This window comes from Otolemur garnettii, unplaced genomic scaffold (genome assembly GCF_000181295.1).
Source record: "Otolemur garnettii isolate 467f Iridium unplaced genomic scaffold, OtoGar3 scaffold00008, whole genome shotgun sequence".
Classification (NCBI taxonomy): Eukaryota; Metazoa; Chordata; class Mammalia; order Primates; family Galagidae; genus Otolemur; species Otolemur garnettii.
Window position 1 is genome coordinate 32,768,033 of NW_003852403.1, and position 20,414 is coordinate 32,788,446.

Sequence of the window (20,414 nt, forward strand, 5' to 3'; positions counted from 1 at the left end):
TCGGGGTACAAGACACAAGCCCGCTTATCTATACTGCTGTCCAGCCCACACTGTTCCATCGTGAGGAAAAACACACACAGCCCTTTGTTAGATGTTTGTTGAAACAGACATGTCATATCTATGACACTGCCCTGTTATATCTGTCCAATTAACATTATCAGCAAAGACATAAGGTTAATTGGATAGGAGTGATTCTTAGCAAACATTTGCTAGATATGGGTCATGGCTTTTTTTCCTATGTGATCCCAACAACTCTTTTCAAAAACATGATTTACAATTCTGCTAGATCCCAACATAGGCTCTGAATCTATGGTTTTCAGAATTTACTTACTGTCCCCTCATTTTGGAAAATCCAGTCTTATCACACGCTTTCAAGGTTATTCCCAAGTGGCTACACCATCACATTGGCATGCTCTTTCAATATCTCCAAGAACACAAGTCCCTTAAAGCAGCTCAGAGTTAAGAGAGGGCCAGGGAAGTGGTTAAGGTGTCCCTGCTAAGAAGGTGGGTGTTTCATGTCAAATAGATAGTGAGGGCATTACATCCGGGACATGAGTAACACCCAGTCCTGGAATCGACGCTGTAGCACATGGTCTTCTGAAAAGACAGCACTGGCTGTCCTCTTGCATTATGACATGCCAACAGATGCCCTAGCTGATGAACTCTCAGAACCGGCTGCCCTGTCAGACACACTGACACTTTCCCACTTGCAACCAAGTGAGGTTTTGGTGCTCACAGAGTGTGCCTTTATGAACTTACCATTGTTAACACACAGGTGCAACACTAACCTGGGTGCTAACATAAATTTAAAAACATTTTACATTGCATATGAAGTACAGCAGGTATGCAATCAAATGAGCAGTGCTGGGCATCTGTGGGGCCAGCTCCTGGCTTTACACTTGGAGAAAGCGTGACATGCACTTTGTGGGGAGCAGGAAGGATACACACACACAGATCTCAAAGGGCTTCAACAAGAGACTAGGGAAAGCCACCGAAGATCAGCAACCCTAGGGCAGCCACGTGTATTGATTAACGGGTTCATCCAGGGTAGGGCTTGTTGAGTTAATATTGGAAAACCACCAGCTTCCAGAGTAAATGCATCATTCCTTGAACTTTGATATTTTGGCACTGGAGCAATGAGGAACTTTTAAATCAGTTAAAAATCTGCTTTGAACCAAGAACCTCCTCTGGATCATTTCACACAGAAAAATCAAAACTATTTTAGGAGCAATTGGAGCCACATGGGAAACATAAGAAACCTTAAATGCTAACTTCTAACATAAACTAAATTAACTAGCTGTGAAATGTGGAGCAGGTTATATAACCTTGCCCAGCCTGTTTCTTTAACTATAAAACCAGGACAATAATACCTCTACTTCTTAGCACTACTGTGACTAGTAAGTGAAGTAATTCATGTAAAGCAACTGAGTCCCACTTAAAAGGAAATCCTTAAATATTTAGCTTTATTATAACTATTAGGTGAAATTAATAAAAATTCAAATTTAATTATCCTTTTTGATTTTACACCGCGTAAGGGATTTAATAAAAATTTCCCCACTCTCACCACCTGAGGGGGCTTTTCCACGTGCCCCGGTGGACTGAAGCCATCTCTCCTATCATCATACTCAGTTTCCTTCCCACAGAAGCATTGTGATCAGTTAAACACAAAGCAACTGAGCTGGGCAATTAGCCTATGGACCTGGACACAGTGCAAACAGCCACTGGTAGGGTAACTTAAAAGTCTGCAAAGTTTTATGTTAATTATTTCATTTAGAAGTGATTTCTTTCCATGAAGTTTCCTCCATAGACCTAAAAAAAGTCAACTGTAAAGAATTTTCTTCCTCTGTTAGCCCATCTGCTGATTGCACCACAGTATCTTCATAACTCCTAAGTGCAATGATACTACGCGTCTTCATAAGGCCAAGATTCCGTTTACCATTTATCCCACCACCCTTTCTGCCACATGTCGAGCCTGCCCTTCCAGCGCACAGGCAGCATTTCTGACGGTGGTAACCCCTGCGGCACTGTGTGTGTCCCCCGTCATCACAAGATGCTGCTTTCCCTGTCCCGCACCCTCCCAACCTTTTGAAGAAAATAAGTTACCTGCACCCTACAAATGCACTGGCTAACTAGTTTTCGTAGACAATCAAATTTTTTGAAGACGCTCACTGAATTTATTTTTACAGAAATTTAAAAATGATAACTCAATTGAATTAAGAATGGAATGATTTTTCATTCACTTGGGGAACAGAACTTGAGTCTCTAGATTTCTATTTTGGCACTTCATAAATAATTACACAGAGCAAAAACAAATAGGAAAAAGGAAAAAAAAAAAACCCCACCGAATGCCACGCATCCTTCTCCGCATCCTTCTCGGTGCATTCATCTACACATTTTCCACCAGGGCAATCACCTGGGCGCACTAAACAGAAAGCACAGCGGTGGAGTAAACATGCTCGCTCCAAAACACGGGGAGCACGGGCTCCCCACGGCCTTTAGAGGACACTCACTCCCCAGCCGGCTTCCAACCAGCCAGAAGAGTTGGCAGAGGGACCGTTCTGTTCAGGGAACTGGAGTGGTTGAAAAAGAGGGTACGTCCCGCCCGCTTTGGTTGGCAACCAAACTGTAAATACACTCGCATTCTCTCCACCCCCTCCCCCCACGAGGAAAGCCTGATACCCCTGAAGCACCCCCGAACCACCCCTGAGCCGCGGCTCTCAGACCACAACAGGTAGCGTCACGCGATGTTCAGGGCTCTTGCTGGTCTGGGCTACCTACCCCTGACCCACTGTTCCGCAACCGCGTTGGGCGTTTTCAGGTGTGAGTAGCTAGCGCCTATTTTGTCATTAAAGCGGGATCCAGTCAAAACTAAGCTTCCCTTCACTTCGCCGGATCAGAGGAAATAAAACCGACAGCGATGCTGGGTGTTTTCTAGAAGGCGTGGATGGTTGTTTGTAATCAGGTCCCACCGTCTGCGAGTGAGTTTTAATGAACCTCAGCATCCCAGAAGGAGCAACACTTACGGTCTGTCCTCCCCGGAGGCAGCGTCTCCTGGAAAGTTCCCGGGGCGCAAGTTTGCGCGCGATTCCAGCGCGCTCAGGGCGCGCTCCACCTGCCCCGGCGCAGGGGGCGAGGCGAGCGCACGGAGCCCCGGCCGGCCGGCTCCCGCGGGGCCCGCGCAGCCAGGCACCCCGCCGGCCGCCGCCCCTCTCCCCGCCCTCCTGCCCGCCCGCCGGGGCCGTGGTGCTGTGGAACCGGCCGGCAGGCGACGCGCCGAGCCTCTCGGGGAGCAGCTGCGAGCTGGGACGTCCACCCCAACCTCCGAGGCTCCAACAGCGAGAATGGCAGGCGTGGCCGGGTAGCAGAGGGTTTTTGGAATGTAGGGTGTGGCCCTCTGCCACGGCAAAAAAGAAATGAGTCAGCCCGGCCAATCCTAACCAATAAGCGTGTTCACTGTCGGTTAAGGCGGAACTTGCCCTTCTTGATTTACACCAGGCTTAGCAGCTTTTTACAATCTGTTTTTTCTTTAATCCTTTAACAACTTCGGCGTTACTTCTCGAAAATGGTAAGTCGCCGTTTTAAAATGCTTAAGAAACGAGGATTAATCGTGATAGGGCAGTGACTCCATCGGTACGTATTCGTTTGTTTCCATTGGTAAAAGTTCCTGAGGCAGGAATTCTAGGCGCAAAGAGCCGGGGATCTGGTGTCAAAGCACATTCGGGTCTGCCTTCTGATGCTACATGAACTTGAACAGGTTAACCATAAGCAATGGGGAATATAAAATACTCACCCTAACAGGCTGAAGACCCACTGCAATAGTCCTCTCTTATCCACAGGTTTCCTTGCTAGGTTTCAGTTATACCCCTCCCCAAATGCAGTCCAAAAATGTTAAATGGAAAATTCCAGCAATAATTCATAAGGTTTAAATTACGTACCACACTGAGTATTGTTTAAATGGTTGTATTTTACTATGTTGTTGTTAATCTCTTACTGTGCCTAATTTATAAATTAAATGTTATCACAGATATGTACAAATGTATAACACATAGTATTCATAAAGGTTCAGTATGAAATGAGGTTTGAGGCCTCCACTGGGGGTCTTGTAAGGAGGGACCACTGTATGTGTGATAATCTATGCAGAGCATGCAGCCCAGTGTTTGACATAAAGAGTAGGCACTCAAAAAATGCCACGCCTGTCCCTCTGAGTCCTCAATCAGAATTTTCAAAATTGTAGATAAACTGACCATAATTTTTAAAAATTCTTGTCTATGTTAAATATCAAAAGAATTTTAGAGCTGAAGTAGTCCTTTGGTATTGCCTAGTGTGAGTCCTTTAAAGTGGTGAGAAACTTAAGAAGCTTGGTAGCATAGGATTCTTGAATTTCCTGTTCCTAACCGAGAACAGAAATATTACTGGTAGTAAGAAAATAAGGCTTCAAATTGGAATGATTTCGTTTAGGCCATAATTAAGCCAAATTTTAATAAAGTAAGAGTGATTCTGGAAATATTCTATCTGGATCACTGTGCCTTAAATATTATTTTGGCAAAAACATATTTAAAAGAAACTAAATATTTAGAAATTGGCAAATTACAGAATGCTACAGAAGTGCTAGCTCCTGAAGACTGATTAAGAAATGAGTTGATTATTAGTGCCAACAGAGAGTTTCTGAAAGAAAAAAAAATTGTTACAAATCAAACCTTCTTTGCTTTTGGAGAACATCTCCTGAGTTTAACTTTTTCATATTTGTTTGGTCATTCCACAAGCCAAGATTGCCTCAAAATACTCATTAATCAAAGCCTAAAATGAGATCACAGGCCTTTCCTAAAATGCTGTTCTTTTCTCCAAAGCAGCATGGGAGAGGGGAGGGAACACGGCCTCAGGAACCAAGAACTGCCTTCCCGGTCTCTGCCACTGAGTGACCAGGTGAGTTGCTTCATCCCTCTCTGAGGATCTTCAAGGCTGCTTCCAGTTGGGAGACTAAGCTCAGGAAGATAGACCTGCAGCCTAACGTCTGTCCTTAGCAACAGGCACCTAACCTATGAAGGGCCGCCCCCTAAACGATAAAGCTGATAAATCTCTCTTACGATGACTCTCATATTCCTCATAAAGGTAATATTTATTCTCCTACACACTTCTAAGTTCATCTGAGCACCTTCCTTCTCTCTTGACAGTTCACTATCAACCAGTATAATAAGAAGGCTTCTTTTACATGTGGGCCATTTTTCCACTGCTGATTCAGGCATTCATCCCCTCATGCCTGGGCCACTGAGGTTGAGTGTCTCCTGACTGAGGTTCCAGCTGGCAGGCCCCTTTGCACCTCCCAACACAAGAGCACTGTCATATGACAAATGTCAAAGTCCATCATGACATCAAGTCATAACCTTTCCTCTCTCAATTAAATAATTGTAATTTTATAGTAGAGATAAAAAGGAACACAATTTGCTTTCTGGGAAACTTTGCCCAAACATTCATGGGAAGTTTATCATGCATTTTTAAAAGCACTGAGGTTGTTTACTAAATGATGACAATGAATTATACGGGGCTAACTGATAGCATGCTGGCTCCTACACTAAGGACAGCAGCTCTTTTATATAAGACAAGTACATAAAACCTATGGGTATATGAACAACTCAATAAATTTGTTAACACTGTAGTCTGAAAACTAAAATTGTATTTGTGTGTACAGTCATATATAGATACTCTGAGATGTGTTAACGGAGGACAGTAAAGACAGCACACGTGGGTAAGAGAAACGATCTATCCGGTTCCTCCTGTTTAGGATCTGATCAAGTTTCAAATTCAGAGTAGAAACTCCATCCAGGGAGAAGGAAGCCTTCATAAATATGTTCAGCTGCAATCATAACTCAAAGTACTTAAAAGAGGTTTCCTTTCCAAGAACCCTTATGCTTTAGAAACAAGGACACCATTACCAATGTGGTTAGAATATTCTCATGGAAAAAAAGAAAGACTCTTTTGAAGATGGCTTTGTTGCCTAAAATTAAAAGGCAAAGCACAATTGTCAATATTCAGTTAGCCCCATACCAAAAAAGTGATGAACTCACAGGCCCCAGTGTTCAGATTCAAAGGTTGGCCCCCACCTCACCAATCCCCGATCTTAAAAAAGCCTTTGCCAACAACTGTGCTGTTCTCCTAAAGCTGTGGCCCACCTCTATACCTAGGGACAGTGAGTGCTTCTAATTCTAAATTGCCTTGGCATACATTTTTTTTTCTTGGTATACATTTTTAAATATAAGTTTAACTTTCTCCTACTAGAAGCAGGACTTGGCCACCCTTGACACAGTTTCTAATACTGTACCCCACCTGAATGGCTCTACTGATGCCCGGAGTTAAAATGTACAGGCATCTCTCCCACCTACCTAGCAGGCTGGGCTCCTCACTTTCCCACCATGTCCTTAAACAGACTATTCAAACATTTGTCTACAAGTGCAAAGTGACTTCCTCCAAGTCACAGTGTGACCTCCTAGAACTAGTACTTGCTTGCTTTAAACCCACCAATTAAAATTCCCCATGGGAAACCTGTCTGGACCCAACCAAGGTGTTGGCTCACGGGTCCCGTCTCTCTTTCTCTCTTTCCTTGTGCTCCCTGGCCTGAGGTGGGGGGAGAAGGATGGGCGTGCTGTGTGCTATGTACCCTTCCAGGGCCTGTAAATTCTCAACATTCTTAAATCTTCACATTGTGCTTGTATCATCAAAGTTGTGCCCACAATCCCAACCCTGACGGAAAGGCTGCCCAAGGGACCCCATGCAGGTGGATCCCCTGCTAAGTTGGTAGTTTGACAGGTTCAGTCAAAGCACTAGGCCCACACCATGCCCTCTGACTGATGACTTTCTCTCGTTCTTTATACTATTTATCCATCTTCAGATCCACCCAAACCCTCTCTCTTTCTCCTGGAACCATACTCACTGGCCCAGGCCCAGGCCCTGGGATCTCTCCTTTCCTCCAAATATCTACACACCTTATTCTGGGCATCTCTACTTCACTTTCTTTCATGTAATAGTATCTTAGTGTCACCCTTCTTTTTGAGATCCCTGACCTTTCTCTCTCACCAGATAACAAAAGTCCATCTGACGCTGAGATTGTGTTTCAGAGGCTTTGTGTCCCACAGGGCCCAGCTGATTCTGAATAAATAGTCATTGTTGTTGATATAATGATGTTTAAGTTACATAACAGCCACAAAGGAGAAAGGAAAACTTTCCCTTGGACTGCTGACACGTCAAGAATAAACAAATACTATAGCTGTTCAAACCAGTTGGCAAGCAGGACCCAAGCAGCAGATGTGTTTCTTTGCTCTTTATGACATATTCCAACAATGCAGAGTGCTACTGAGACAGTAAATCTCATGCTTCCTAGAAGGAAGTAGAGTTTACAAAACAGTGTTGTCACGTAAAATCTCAGTTCCCCAAACACTGGGCCACAGAAGGGAAGAGAGGCCGTAAGTCATTCTTCCCTTTCAAGCAAGAAACATATATGTACATATTTGATAATCTTGCAAAAGTATCAATTCCTCCTTAAATATAAACATCCCTCTCAATGTATGTGTTATAGCCACAAACATCTTATTTACCTAATGTGCACCTAGCCATAAATAGTAGCAAGGGACAATTCTTCCAGACAGTTTATAACTCCTAGAATCATCATGAGTATACATTTGTTATGTGACATCTTCATGCTATGGTATCACAGATATATATAAAAGGTATATGGCATTTTCTTGAAAGCAAGACTCTGTCAAAAGAGTCATTAATACACACACACACACACACACATCCTTTGATAAGTTTCAACATAATTCTGCTTCCATGACAGATGGAAATAAACACTATCACTGTTCTCATAAAGCTGTATCATAAAATCAGCTATCCTGATTTCAGTGCAATTAAATACTTTATTATAATTGCCCATGGCAAAGGCATGTTTGCTAAGTAAACATTCCAAGTACAAACAACCAAATGAATTAGCCAGCACTGTTTAACTTGAAGGTAACAGAAATGGCCCATGAAGTGCAAAAAGGGAGATACGTGACTCTAAATAAGCCAGCACTGGAAAAGTCATGGGGGTGTCTGGACTTTAGAATCAACTCAAAATGAACTGTACTGGGACAAGTTGGCACCTTTGTTTTTATAGGCTGGCTTTGTCCTCTGGCCTGAAGCCCGCCTTTTCCACTTCTGCCAACTCTAAGAGGGACTATTTCTCTTTTCACGGAATTTTTAAAACTCTCAAGAAAGGTATGGCTTGGGCCACGGATGCGTAAGTGGCTAGTCTACACTCAGACCACCTTGTTGGAATGATGGGAAGAGCAGTAAGTCCTCCGGAAGAAGGTGATCTACTTCTCAGAAGTGAGAAGGGTTCATTTGTCTGCCCAGAAAACATCACCACCTATCAAGGAATTCCATTCTATACGTAATGTGAAAGGTTATTCAAACAGTCCTTAACCTGGTAATAAATTACATTCTACAAGTTCACTTCTTGAGTCAAAAGTCAATGAACTCTAATGTGACGCATCAAGTACATTTCACTTGAGACAAGATGTCTCTGGTGTCTATGGCCAGTCCTTAGAAAGATATTTGAATCATAATTTATCTGAAAGATAATGTCAATATTTCTAATAATGTCCCCTAACTCCATTTTTCATACTGTTCCTAACAGAAAACATACACGTATATGACATTTCACCCAGAACAAGAAAAACATGCTCAATTTAATTCATTCCCTGAGTACTTACTAATGACATTGGATTCCATTTTACATTTAAGCCACATATAATGCTATAAGACCAGTGTTAACAACTACTCTGAACCCAGGAGGAATCTGGGAGTGAATAATTGGATTACCCACAGTCCAATCATAAAGCCAACTCACACAAACCAGCTTCAAAGCCATGTTTGACCCCAAACCTGGGACTAGAGGTCTACTGAGGCTGATAACCACTTCTGTGCAGTCAGATGACTCACTTGAAAGCCCCTGGTCCAAGATGAGTCTTTAATAATAAATTAACCCTGTGTCTTCTGATATCAAAGTAGATTCGTGGTCAAAAGTAAATCAGAAAATAGCAGAATTCTGTCATAAAGGAAAAGAGACTGTTCAATTATTCACTGGCTTAACACAGAAACGACTAATCAGACAGACCTCTGTGAGCTGTTGGTTTCACTCACAGCCCACAGCCAGGACTAGTCACTAGGAACATGAAAGAAGTCGGATCTTCTTGACATATGTCACGTCGTCAGAGGCAAGTCCTGACATTATGCGAGGTCAACTCCAAATCATTCCAAATTGGGGTAAGGTATTACCTAAGCCTTAGTAAAACTGGTTTTCCTAGGAGAGAGTCTTAAACACATTAGATACCATAAAAAGCGAGAGGAAAGCAGCATCCTAACCAACAGTACCGAACTGCATTTCACACACCATGGGAAAGAGAACCAATGAGTTGAGGGGAAAAATAATCAACTCAAACCATCACTGATTTACCTAACCTTGTTCTAATAGTGTGTTAAGCAATTTACATGACAGGAAAACATTGATATGTAATAGATCATCTGTAAAACTGAAGAATTTACAATGTATGTTGAAGAAAAGACATACCCTAACTAGTGAATGAGTCAGTACAAACTGTTTGACTTAAAACTGCAAATTGAGAACACAGAAACCTACCATGTAGCATAATGAATGGTACAGTAAATGCATGCTAAGGAAGTGGGGGGGAGGGAGATGAGCTGAACCAACAGGAAGCAGTGGCACTGAAAGAACATCTTAGGGTGATAGACCACCTGGGGGGGACACATATGTGAACACTGTCTGCCAGTGATCAAAGTGGCACTCTTCTCTAGCCCACAATGTCTGCCTTGTTTGACAGCTACTTGGGTACATGACATCTGTACCAGTTTGATTCCTGAAGGCTGGGTCCAGAGCTTGCGTTACTTTAAACCTCGAGTCCAAACCTGGACACGGGTATGTTCCACATATGTTTGAAGAAAACAATGGAAGATCATCTTGCATCTTGCATCAATCCTAAATAGCTCGTTTAAATGCCTCTTGCATCTTGCATCAATCCTAAATAGCTCGTTTAAATGCCTCACTTGAGTTGGTAACCTCTAATAAAGACTGAAGTCTGGAATACAGGAGAAAGACCGCAGTGCAGCAGGTGATGGGGTACCATCTCTCAAGATACAGAGGAAGCTAAGTTCTATGTGTCCGTGTCTGTGCGTGGGTGTGTGCAATGTGCGTGTGTATGTGTTGGGTCTGAAAGAGAGAGGCTGGTATCTAAGGGGACAGGGGAGGGTAAATCAGTTGAGGCTAAGTTATACTGTAGGAACAAACCGCTCCACAATTTGGGGCCAGCAATGGAGAAAGGCTCATTTCTGGGCTCCTGTGTGGCTCCTTGCAGATGACCTGTGCTAGGTAGGCTCCATGTCCTCTTCACTTGGGAGCCCAAGGCAGGAGCACCACTACTAGCACCCCTATGCTAGGCTCATTCCTGGCAAAAGGAAGAGAGAGATGGCAGGCCATCCCTATTCACGTTTGTGCTCAGAGCCAGGCACGGTGGTACAGCCAGCACACCTGTAATTAACATTCTGGGAGGCTAAAGCCAGTGGATTGTCCTGAGCTCACAGGTTTGAGACCAGTCTGAGCAAAAATGAGACCCCTGTCTCTAAAAATAGGTGGATGTTGTGATGGGCGCCTGTAATCCCAGCTACTTGGGAGGCTGAGGCAAGAGAATCATTTGAGCCCAAGCATTTGACGTTGCTGTGAGCTATGATGCCACAGCACTCTACCCAGGGTGACAAAGTGAGACTCTGTCTCAATAAATAAATAAAAAATTTTAAAAAATTAAGATTGTGCTCAGAAATGGCATGTATTATTATTGTCACACATGTTTCACTGGCCAAAATAAGACCGACAGCCAAACCAACCAGGGGGATCAGCATTCACTACAGTGGGAAAGTATAACCCTTTCACAGGGATAGAGGTGGATAGGAGGAAGCAGTGAATATTTTAACAATTAACATAAGTTACCATAAAGAGAATGGAGAATGGTTAGAGCACAGCTTTCTTCCCTCCTGTAATGACAAAAGCTGTCGTGTTATATAAAGCAGTCCCTCCATTTCTATGGGACCTTAAGCTATTCTCAAAACTTTTCAGATGCTGCCTCATTGCATCCTCACAACCATCCTAGTGAAATCCCTAGGTCTGCCCGAGTCCTCAGCAGTGCCTGAAATGAACACCAAATCTGGCTGTCTCTCACCCACCCTAGGCCAGTCAACCAGTGAGGGGATCTGGCTTCCCCTGCAAAATGCAGATAGCCTTAGATGCTTCCTCAGAAGGTTGTTGAGAGATATGTATGTGTGTAAGTAAAATTATGTATAGATGCTCCTCAATTTAGACTGAGATTAACCCAACAGTCATGATTAAACCCATTGTAAACTGAAAAACAAGGATCCTTAAGTTGAAAATGCCTTTAATACACCCAACATCCCAAACATCAGAGCTTAGCTGAGCCTACCTTAAACATGCTCAGAACACTTACATCACCTGACAGTTAGTAAATCATTCAACAGTGGTGTGCAACCTTCCCTCAACCACCACACATTAGAAGAATCAGATTTGTCCTCGGTCACACTTTATTTTTTTTTATTAGATCATAATTGTGTACATTAATTCTATCATAGGATACAGTGTGTTGCTTCCATATACAGTTTGAAAAACTCTCATCCAACTGGCTAACATAGCCATCATGTCTTTCTCATAATTGTTGTGTTAAGACATTTATATTCGACCTTTAGACAAATTCACATGTACCCTAATAGGATAAATCATAGGCGTGATCCCCACAATATCAATCTCTTCACCCATCCTCCCCTCTCCCCTCTGGGTCACACTTTAAATACACAAATACCAATGAAAACTGATAAGCAAAAAAAGGTCTGTGCATACTTTTCACGTATCTGATACCACAGATAAGCAAAAGTCCTCACAAAATCAGCATGCGGCCTGCCAGCCACAAGTAGGACCCCCCTGAATTAACATGTACCTATTTTATAATGAAGTGTTGAATATCTCAGGTAATTTATTGGCTACTGACTATAGTAAAAGTGAAAAACAATGATCATATGGGTACTCGAAGGCCAGCTTCTACTGAATATGGATCACTTCTGTACCACTGTAAAGTTGAGAAATCTGAAGTTGACCCAACAGAAGTCAGAGATTATCTGCATTTAAAATACATAAGCACATACAAGTACAGCTCTGCACCACATGATAATCTTTTGGTTAACAAGGGCCATATATATGACGGTCATCCTGTAAGATCACAATACTGTATTTTTAACTGTACTTGTTCTGTGTGTAGCTATCCTTAGATGTACAAATGCTTACCATTGTGTCACAATTACCTACAATCTCCATTACATTAACATGCTGTACAGGTTTCGTAGCCCAGGAGCAATAGGCCATGTGATCTCTAAATCTAAGTATACTCTGCGATGTTTGCACAATAACAAAATTGCCTAATGATGCATTTCTCAGAGCCTGTCCTCATTGTTAAGCAATGCATGACTGTACTCAGTAAATACAAATTATCAGTATTATGAAATTATGACCTGTTTCCCCTAATTCACATCATTCCAAAACTATCTTTAAATTTTAATTATAAATCATTTGTTAAAATTCTTTAAGTGCAGAAAATACAACTACTATTAATGATCTTTCTTTCCTTCACTTTTCAGAACCTCTAGTCTGGTAGTTCTTTTTGCACACATACACTTTTCCTGAGACTTCTATTACTTGTTCGCCCTATGACTGGTTAGTTTCTTAAAACTCTCACAGGTTTAGAAAGATCTTTCTTGAGCATTTGGAAAGCAGAATTGTTAATTTTTATTTCTCTCCAAAATAAAAAAAAAAAAAAAACGAAGGACAACTAAAGAATTCAGCGCCACTCGTTTAAGGTATAGTATATATTCCAACATGGTTCTCAACTGAAAATGAATAAAAGGTTTAGCACCAAAGACCCCCTGTCTTCTTTTTCCGGCCTATTAGCACCTCTTCCCCTCTCTCTTTGCATTCCACTAAACTATAATTCTAGCCTTTTCCCTGAATGCAGTCTTTTCTTACCACCTTTGCCTTTCTGACCAAACTATTTCTTTTACTTAGAGTGTTCACTAAGCACTGCTCCAACTCCGTTCAAAGACCCTGTCCAAACAAATGACTGAATAAGTGTACCATGACACAGGAACAAAGATGTGCATCATGGTGTACTTCACAAGAAGCAAAAGACGAAAATGACTCAGTGTCCAGTAACAGGGAACACTGCAGACCACATACACGTGAATGCTGCATAGCAACAACAACAAAATGATGTAAGGGCCCGGCGCAGTGGCTCACGCCTGTAGTCCTAACTCTAGGAAGCCAAGGCGGGTGGATTGCTTGAGCTCAGGGGTTCGAGACCAACCTGAGCAAGAGCAAGACCCCCCTCTCTAAAGATAGCCAGTATGGTGGCAGGTGCCTGTAGTTCCAGCTACTCAGGAGGCCGAGGAAAGGGGATCACTTGAGCTCAAGCTTCTGAGGTTTATGTGAGCTATGATACCACAGCACTCTACCAAGGGTGACAGAGTGAGGCTCTGTCTCAAAAAAAAAGATGTAGATGTGTATTTATCAATGTGGCATTGTCTCAATATATTGTCATTTGAAACAGATTTTAAGATAATTCTTGTAAGTTCATCCAATTTGAAGGGTGAAGAGAAGCATGTATCCAGGCATAGAAAGAGTATAGCAGAATCCAAAAACAAACAAACAAACAAACAATGTGAATAATGGATCTCTGAGTAGCGATAATATTGATGCATTTTTAAAATAATTTTCACATTTTAAAGTTCTTTCCAATTAGTAATGTTAACTTTTATAATGTAATAAAAAAAATTTTAAAAGTTATTGATCATTAAATACCTAATTCAAATGTCATCTGATCCGAAAACCCTCTCTGAGCTAGCCCACTCCTGCTGCTCAGGTAATTTCTCTCTTCTGCTTCCTGAGTATTTTATATGTATTTATTTTATGACACCTAACACATTTGGTTTGAAATCACAGTTTTCCATTCTAGGCCTGATTATCACTTCCTAAAGTCAATTCCAGAAGTGGAATAAGCCTGTCTTGTTTGTACTGGAATATTCACCTCAAAACCAATAACTCCCAAGTGAACTAGTGAGTGAACTATCCAGTGAACTAGTGAGTTTCTAACGTGAACATAATTCACACCTGTCGAACTTACACATAGGAAGACTGCATCCTTAGCAGCTAATAAAAAAATCATCTATACAGGGGGCATTCAGAAATAACGTAAGTCCAATTCTGGGGAAAGACACGATATAAATCAGGATATTTTATCTATAACAAAATTTCTCTAATAAACATTTTTCCCATGTTTGCTTTCAAAGTTACCAAAGATGACCATACTTCACTTGATTAAGCCATGAGTCAGGTTGTCCTAGTCCAAAGGCACGTCCCTCAGATTTAATCACAAGCTTCCTCTCGAAATGGCTAAGTACTTTTGCAATAATCCCAGGCCATCCCTGACTGAGCAGAAACTATAAATACCCTTTGTTTTAAGAGGAAATAAGCGAAATAAATGTTTTAAGATTATGTAAGTCTGATTCAAAGAACTGAAACAAACGAATGTTTTGAAATATCCAACGCATTTTTTCAGGTTCAATAGAGAATTTGTTTTGAGAACTAGGTGGGTGAGATTAAAAATAAAAACAACCACCACAATCTTTGCTGTTACTTAGCAATTTCAGGCTTCGATTGTTCCCTCCTAAAGGGCAACTTAGAAAACTGAAGAAGAAACTGCTGTGGAAGGAACAGTGAGACCCCGATTCAGTTCCATGCTCCCCTCCACTCTCCTCCCTGAGAATTGAATCAAGCCCAGATGAACTGTCAACGGCCCAGGGTTTATTTTGTTTTGTTTTTCTCTCTGGAGGCAATTCACTTTTCGTTAAAACTTACATTATAAATCAATAGCAAAGCTGTGTGGGTGCTTAGCCTGGGAGGAACCCCGGCTGCTTGTCCCCACAGTGTCACTACCTGGAGGAATTAAGACTGGAGGGAAGAAAGGGAAAGAGAGAAGGTCAGAACAGAGCGAGCAGACCGACCAGTCTCCAAGTGTTACCATTCCACAGCCAGCACAGGCAGGGGGTGCCGGGGGCAGTTAGGAACCTGACTCTACAACTCTAGCCACACTCTTAAGCAAGTAGGTTTAAATTCTAAATTGGTCTTGGCCATTTTTTTTCAATTCCAGAAGCTATGTGAGCAAGACAACTCAGGTTACACCAACCACTGATTCAAAAACTAACCTTGCTTTTATCAACCAAACCAAACTCTTACCACTAGCGCTGAGACAGATAATTAAAGAACTGTGGCTTAAAAATGACTTCATTAACAGGAAACCTACAATTAGCCAGTGGTATGTTAGAGCCAGCTTCTACCAGTCCATTAGAGCCAATTAATTATTAAATTCTCAGGATGTTTAGCAACCCAGTTGTTAAACACAGCCATCATTTTTATTTTTTATTTGTTTTCTTTAGAAACAGAGTCTCATTTTGTCACCCTCGGTAGAGTGCCATGGCATCACAGCTCACAGCAACCTCCAGCTCTTGGGCTTAGGTGATTCTCTTGCCTCAGCCTCCCGAGCAGCTGGGACTACAGGCACCTGCCACAACCCCAGACTATTTTTTGCTGCAGTTTGGCTGGGGCCAGGTTGGAACCCGCCACCCTAGGTATATATGGGGCTGGTGCCCTACCCACTGAGCCACAGGTGCCACCCCACAGCCATCATTTTTAAATGATACTAAAAACAAAGGCCATAAATACTCATCATTTCCTAATTGTGTTACTATTATCCATGCCCTTGTTGTTATTTTGAATATGGTATCTGGTTGATAGAAAACCACTTTCCAACCCGGTTTCAGTGACTTTTGCTGGTAGCTTAAAATGTTTATCCCAGGAAACCTTTAAACACTAAAATCCCTCCTTCCGACAGACATTGGCAGCTTGTTAGCATTCAGCCCGGGCTCCCTACAAGGTTAATCACCACTGCTCCACAGTACCTGAGGAACCAGCTGGCCAATCTTTTGAGTTGGAATAAAGGCCTGTAAAATTGTATATCATGATGCAAATACAAGAGGGACAAGTACATTTATTGTAACATTATAATGTACCAGTTGCAGCACAAAGTACTTTCCACCGTCTTTCATTGCATAAGAGGTATTACCACAGCCAGGAGACAGATGAATCAACTGAGGTTTGGAGAGATTTGAGCAACTACTGAAAAGCAGGAGAGCAAGTCAGGCCCAGGAATGTCTGACTCAAACCTACACGATCTCTCCACTCAGCTACTCCACATAGTGACCTTATCACTATGGTGATGAATCCAAAATCAGCCACATGTAACCGTCCGATAATTAGCCATCACTGGCCTCCCATGTATAAAAGATACCATACACAGAGGAGGAGAAGGGGCGGAGGAAGAACTCAGTTTAATCACGGTCACCAAATATGTTCCTACTTATTGCAAAACATACCCACATAACGTACTTACATGAGAAAGGGAGGGAGCCCAAGGGACAACTGGGACCCAAAATATCTACACGTCACACAGCCCCGTCCACCTTTAAATGCTGAGCTTGTGCAAGGAACCTGCTTTTAATTCTTCAAATGCTCATGTTCTATCCACACTGATTCTCCCAACTTAAAAAGACACAGCCGACCAAGAAAGAACTATGCAAAAGTAAAATTTCTCAGATGTTAGCATCAGTTGTCTGAAGTGTTTGGATATTTACTTTATAACACATTTTCTCTTTACACTGTTAAGCTGTTTGGTCATGCTCTCCTTCGACCACAGTTTCTTACATAATGAAAGTTAACTTACGGAGTATTTTATAAAGTTCTTGTCATCTTGGCTTCCTATAAGCTACCAGCTTCTCCCATTGTTCCAGTCTATTTCCATCACCTGAGAGGAGAAGAAAAGAGTCTGATTAGTTACAGATCTCAGGGAGGCCACTTCCTGGTTCCCACCATTAGCCTTTTTATTTTCTTTACACCCCAAACACGGAGAAAAGTACAGTCATTTCTTCTCTTTTTTCCAAAAACAATAAGGAAAGAGAAAATAATAACCTAGAAAATCACCCTAAGGAAAAAATAAAATTAAAGAGCAGTATTTCCACGGTGAAGATCAGAGTGAAAACCCCTTCAAATACCTTCCATTGTGTTTTCAGCAAGAGATTTTTAGTGTATTTCCCAGGAGGGAACAGGATTAGAATAACAACCCACTTCCTCTCTCCATCTCTCCTCCCCAAACTCCTCCTTACTTCTTCTCCAAAATGAGGGAGGAATTTGCCTGGGAGGACCAGAAGAGCCACTGCTCTGAGCCAGGCAGCAAGGGCCTCCCTCCAAGCTCCCTGCAGTACCGGAGCCAGTAATTTCCAGTTGGTAAGCAGAACAGTGGCCCCTGCTCCTGAGAGGGTCAGCCAGCTTTCTCTGCTCCAGCTGCTCCCTAGCTATCACTGAAGGACTTGGTCAGGGTTGCTAGGGTCGAATCCAAGGTATAGTTTCAGAGAAGAAAGTAACTGACACTTCTAAATTCTCCAATCCTGCTTGTAATGGTAACTAAGCTACTGGAAATGCTGATTCCTGTTTGAATCCTTGCTCTATTTCTCAAATTGCTCAACACTTACAAGATAAGAAAGGTGAGTAATGAAGAAATCCAAACCACCAACATCTACCAAAGGACATCACACACAGATAAAAAGCCTTGCTCCAAATCCGTCCACTTCCTAGCCATGTGACCTGAGAAAATACACTCAACTTCTGCCAGTCTCATTTCTTCAACTCTAAAAAAGGATCAAACGTCCCCCACAATACTGTGTAGTGGTAAGAATTAAATAAGATAAAAAACACCATCTGCCAAAAAGTTTAGGTATGTTTTGATACAACACAGGTATTATACCAGCCCCAGGGATACCCAGCTTTTAATGATCAGAATTGCTACACTGTCCGTATGTCTCATTTGCTGAACCTTGAAGATTCCTGTAATTCATGGAATAATGGACTATGCCCAGCAAAGTGCCTTCCTTTTTCCAAGAGAATGTCCTTCAGGGCAATATGTTACTTTTTGTTTTTTCATTTCTTAACATTTTAAGGTCAATAACCCAGGGATAGGGCTTGCCTGACTTTCCTTTCACAAAAGGGCCTCAAAAAAAAACAACACACTATTTCTAGCAGGTAGAATGCAACAATTGCCTATTTTATGTGAAGGACAACTGGCTCTGAGTAGACAACACTGATAAAACAGGAGCCTGAGTTAACTTTCATTGCCAGAAGCCTCAGTGTTAATGCAGAGATGACAATAATAATAACCTTAACACGGCTCCATCCTTACACTCAGATACCACGAGAGACGGCGTCACCTCAGTTAGTTGAAGAACAACAAGAAACCTCAAGTTATACAATATACCATAAATGGGAAGGAGTGGGCTAAGAAGGGAGGAGATGGGACAAATGCCATATAAATCTCCATATATGTCTAGAGCGCTTCCCTGGTAATAAAAAGGAACTTGCCGACATGGATAAAAACAGCAGGAAAGAGCTGCAGAGTCAGAGATCTACAGGTTAAACCCCACAGGGAGAGGAGCACGCTCACTAGCCAGCCACGCCTTTCTCTGCCTCGCCACTTGGCATATATAAAGTTTTTTTTTAAGTATGAGAAATGCAGTAAGGTTTGACAGAGGTTCCAAACAAATGCCTTTGAACACCACCTGTGTTATTTAATACCAGGCTGATCTCTGGCAAGTAATTTACTTTTTCTGAGGTTCTATCTCCAAGTCTTTATAGTAAGGACAGTAAAACATGCCTTGCAGAGTAGTTATGAAACTTAGAGATAAAGTGTGCACAGTGTCCACCTTGAAAGATTACTGCAATTATTGTGCTTACTAGAGCAATTATAGTAGACAGTCTAGTACATTCACGGGCTGTTTCCCCATGCAAACACTTTGGAGACAGGTTCAAATCATATTTTTGACAACCTAAAACTCCTTTTCGTTTTTTTGAGACAGAGTCTCACTCTGCTACCCTGACTAGAGTGCCATGACATCATAGCTCACAGCAACCTCAAGTTATTGGGCTCAAGTGATCCTCTTGCCTCAGTTTTCCATTTTGAGTAGAGACAGGGTCTTGCTATTGCTCAGGCTGGTCTCCAATTCCTAAGCTCGAGCAACCCACCCACCTCCACCTCTGCCTCCTCCCAGGGTGCTGCCACCAGACTCATCTAAGTTGGTCTGAATGGATTCCTAAATAAAAATTCCCACCTCAGTTAATAGTCTTTACTAACATGTTCAAACAGAAAGCTGAAGCTATGCATTTATAGTTTCTTTCTTTTTTTTTTTTTTTTTGATGACAAATTCTCAAAAGGAGGGAAGGAATCACTGCCAACAGTGCTAATTACTCTGGTGCACACAGTAGTCCTGGGCACTCAACAAACATCCATGAGAGATAAAGGCCTCGCTGAAAATGACAGGCCGCCTGTCACCAAGGCCAACCTCAGCACCACATTACATACACTGCTGACAATATGAACTTTGCCAGCTATGTTGAAAGAAAGAAAAGGAAAAAAAAAAAAGAAGGGAGGGAGGCAGGGCAGAAGGAGGCAGGCAGGCAAAAGACCCATCAGGTGAGGCCATACCAACTTTGAAACAAGTACCAGAACTTTATGTTTGAAATAAGCCTTCCTTGACTCCTCCCACGTCACCCTCTTTGGGTCTCACTGCAGTGACAGCTGCTACTCAGAGTAAGTCGAGTCCTCTTCTGTGACCTCTAGACCTAGTGTGCAATGTTCACAAGAAATGTTACCATTTAGTTACCCTTGATTTTTTTTCTAACAAAAACTACTCTATTTGCCATAATGGAAATAGTATAAGAGATTAATTCAAAGAATTAAATTCATCCTCAAAGATGGCAATCACCACTGAGGTTACGTAAAAGAATTATAAGCAATAACTAACTTTACTGAACCTCCCATTTGGCAGAAGACACTGTACTAAGCGCTGGGGGCAGGTTATAAGGCAACGGAGATGAAGTTCACTTTCAAGAATACAGAATAACAGCAGTATTGCAGAGTGTAAGCAACTAATTCAGCTGATGTACTTAAAGAGAACAATCTGGATGCGTGAATCCCGGTTGTGATTTTTAAAAGCCCCATACTTCCTAGTCATGCTTCACATACAATGATAAGATTCCACAACAGTCATGTAAAAACCTGGCTAAAAAGAATACACTCCTTTTTGAATGTTCACCTTACGTGTGGTTAAGCCTCCCGTCTCTGGGTGCAAGGAGACTCGCTGGCACCAAAATCAAG

At 42.0% G+C, this 20,414-nt stretch overlaps 1 protein-coding gene across 5 annotated transcripts in view; it reads right to left on the reverse strand.

The window, feature by feature from the left end:
• The window catches only part of SGMS1 (sphingomyelin synthase 1), a 158,155-nt gene that overhangs the window by 97,983 nt on the left and 39,758 nt on the right, over nt 1–20,414 (reverse strand). For 4 of the 5 annotated variants that reach the window (XM_012801423.2, XM_023509621.1, XM_023509620.1 and 1 more), the window contains exon 3: nt 16,935–17,015. The gene's annotated coding sequence lies outside the window, so the exon portion shown is untranslated. Of the gene's footprint in view, nt 1–3,023; nt 3,144–16,934; nt 17,016–20,414 lie in introns of those variants that run through there. The other variant, XM_023509623.1, reaches the window with a different exon arrangement.